Genomic DNA, 3,450 nt, shown 5'->3' with positions numbered 1-3,450 from the left:
AATTGCGAACGGCAATTATCAGCGGCGCACACGACTCATTAGTCACTGGCCACCTAGGACGCGAGCTAACGTACAAGATACTCGCAAGGGACTACTTCTGGCCAGGCATGACCAACTTGATCCGGAGATATGTTAGAAACTGCGACGCTTGTGGACGGAGCAAGTCCTGGAGAGAGGGCACGCAAGGCCTTCTAAAACCACTGCCGATACCCACCCGGATCTAGAAGGAGATCTCCATGGATTTCGTCGAAGGGCTACCAGAGAGTGAGGGCATGACTAGCTTAATGGTAATCACTGATCGGCTTAGTAAGGGTGCGATTTTCGTACCGCTCCTAGATACAAAGACAGAAACCGTCGTTCGAAAGTTCATCGAACGTGTAGTCGCATATCACTGGCTACCAGACGCTATTACCTTTGATAGAGGCAGCCAGTTTGTGAGTGCACTATGGACAAGACTATGCAAGCTTCTGAAGATCAAATAGAGACTGTCGACAGCCTACCACCCACAGACGGACGGTGCAACAGAAAGGATGAACAGCGTCTAGGAGATCTACATCCGAACGTTCACGAACTGGGCTTAGAATGACTAGGCACAGCTCTGCCCGATGGCCCAGATCGCGATCAATGGTAGAAACGCAACGTTGACTGGAATGTCACCGTTCTTCTTACAGCATGGGCACGAAGTGGAGCCGCTGCAGCTAGAGCTAGACAATGAAAGGCAACAGCGGAAACCAGCCGAACAGCTTTCGGATGAGCAGAAGGCAGCAGAGATCGCGGTTAAGCTACAACAAGCCGTAGAACTAGCCCAAGCAGGCATAGCAGTTGCTCAACAAGAACAAGAGAGACAGGCGAACAAGACTCGGAGAGAAGCGCAGAGCTACCGAGTAGGCGACAAGGTATGGCTAAAGCTCGATTAGTAGTACAGCACAGGGCGAAGCTCTAAGAAGCTTAACTAGAAGAACGCTAAGTACACAGTGGTTAAGGTAATCAATAGCCACTTAGTCTAACTAGACACGCCCTTAAGCCCACACCCTATTTTCCATATCGATAGGTTGAAACTTGCTAGCAACGATCCGCTCCCAAACTAGGTTCAGGACAACTATTAGCCACAGCCGCTGTAGGTAGATAGAGAAGATGAATAGGAAGTAGAAGAAATTGTAGCAGAGGAGGTACGCCGTCGTAGGAGAGGGCATAAGCTATACTACGAGGTGAAGTGGAAAGGTTTCCACCAAACGACGCTCGAACTAGCAGAACTACTAGAGGACGTTGAGGCAGTGGACCAATGGGAAGCATTCACGGAGGCTGCGCGAGACAGCGAGGGCCGCCTCCTAGAGGGGTTTCAAAGAGGCGACGCAGTACCACCCTAAGGAGGGGGGTATTGTAACGGGCTGAACGCCCTTTAGATAGCTCCTCGATGGAATCTCGGTCAAGCAGCAGACGCCAGGTCTTACTCTGCAACCCGGCATCTGTGCGAGGCCTGAGCGGCGCCCAGACGACGCGCTCAGACACTCGGTGCAACCTTTCTCCGACAAGTAAATAAACACCACGCAAGTAGACTCTATAGCTCTCTATCGAATACAACCTCTTGTATACCTCGCGATTGTTCCCCGGAGCGCAGCCCCTTACATCCTACACAACCTATAGGCTGTGCTATCTAAGCTTAATATAGTAGTGCAGACACCTATATAATTACTACAATAGATAGCTACTTAGCAGGTGTATGTAAGAGGCTACGCCTAAAGTGTGTGTGTGATCGAGTATATCTATACGACTACCTGGACTTCAAGAAGCTTGAAGTCTTGTTACTGCCTTTTTGGCTATGGATGGCGTAAGTAGTCGTACGCTCGGCCCGTTGGGCCCGCCCATTACAGTGTAGACACTACGCAACATGCGTGAGGTTAAGGCTTAAAGTACTCTTATTTAATAAAGAGTAAGAAACTACTCTAGGTCTTCTATAAATTCTCTTAATAAGAAGGTTGTATAGCTAAGTAAAGGGGCTTAGCAAATAGTGTTATGGGCGAGAGAGGCCTAACTAACGAGTATGCATTCACCTATTGTATAGAAGAAGAAAGATATAGAAAAGAACTATCTAAAGGGCCCTCTTTTTATAGTTATTACTTGTATAAACGCTTAGAGCTTTAGTCTTACTCTTAACTTAAGCTTATTTATACGTAGCTAACTATGTTATTTATGTTATAGGCGAGAGAGGCCTAACTAACGAGTATACATTCACCTATTGTATAGAAGAAGAAAGATATAGAAAAGAACTATCTAGAGGGCCCTCCTTTTATAGTTATTACTTGTACAAACGCTTAGACCTTTAGTCTTCCTCTTTACCTAAGCTTATTTGTACATAGCTAACTACGTTATTTAGTCACGTAACTAAAGTTATATAATTCACTACTATATAACCTATAGGTTATACCTCTCTAGCGTAGCCCTTTACAATACTCCTCTCCTTCACCTTGTCTAATATCACGTGCGTATTCTTTAGTCTTCTTTTCCTTTCTCTTTGTCCGTTTGCTATCACATGTTCGTCCGTCTGTACGCCAGCTAAGCGTCGTCTTCTAGGCACTAAGAGGGATCGTTTGGCCTTTAGGGGTAGCGCTAAGTCTCTATTGCTTATTAAGTAGCTTTCGCCTTTAGCTATTTTATAGCTAGCTATTAGGTTTTTATATAGAGAAAGTTTAGGCGAGCTATTTGTCTAGGGCCTTTATGTCTTTAAGTGCTATAGCTAGTTCTTAACTTCCCTCCAGGTAGCCTATCTAAATAACAAGATATTATAGTTCTCTATTTTATATTCGTTCGTCTGTGATGCCTTGTACAAGCTATTCTAAATAGTCATCTTCTTCTCTATCTTCTTGTACAACAATAGCTATAGGGCTACTATTATCTATTTGTTGTAATAGCAAGGGGTTATTAAATGCTAGCCTTAGCTTATCTACGTAGAAGGATTTTGTCTCCTAAGGCACTACAAGTTCTACCTAGTAGGGGTCCTATACGTAGGCAACTTAGCACTTTCCACTTTTCTAGTCTAGCTTTTTGCTTATTTAGGCTATTTATATATTATATAAGTCTAGCTAGACCTAGTCTCCTACTTTATAAGCAGGCAATAGTTTACGAGATTTGTTTGCCTGCTTCTCTTACTCTTATTAGGCGTATAATATTGCTAAAACTGCCTAGTTTGCCGCATTACTAATCGTACGTACTCACACACACCAACTTTTAAGCAGAAATCTTTCATCAAAACTCGTCAATTTTCTATCAGATATAGGGGTAACACGTCGCGAGAAACCGATTTACGCCACCTCTGATGTGTGCAGCCCTCTCGTTGAGGTGCTAGAGGGGGTATTGTCGGTATTCTTGCGACGTGTTCGAAATGCGAAAATCTTCGAGAACGCACAGACCGCCCTAATGACTAATAGGGAGACTACTAAACGAAACCAAAAC

The sequence above is a fragment of the Exserohilum turcica genome, assembly GCF_000359705.1.
Source record: "Exserohilum turcica Et28A unplaced genomic scaffold SETTUscaffold_9, whole genome shotgun sequence".
NCBI classification, from domain to species: Eukaryota; Fungi; Ascomycota; class Dothideomycetes; order Pleosporales; family Pleosporaceae; genus Exserohilum; species Exserohilum turcicum.
The sequence above is the reverse complement of the archived record's forward strand: the minus strand, read 5'-3'. Positions refer to the sequence as shown.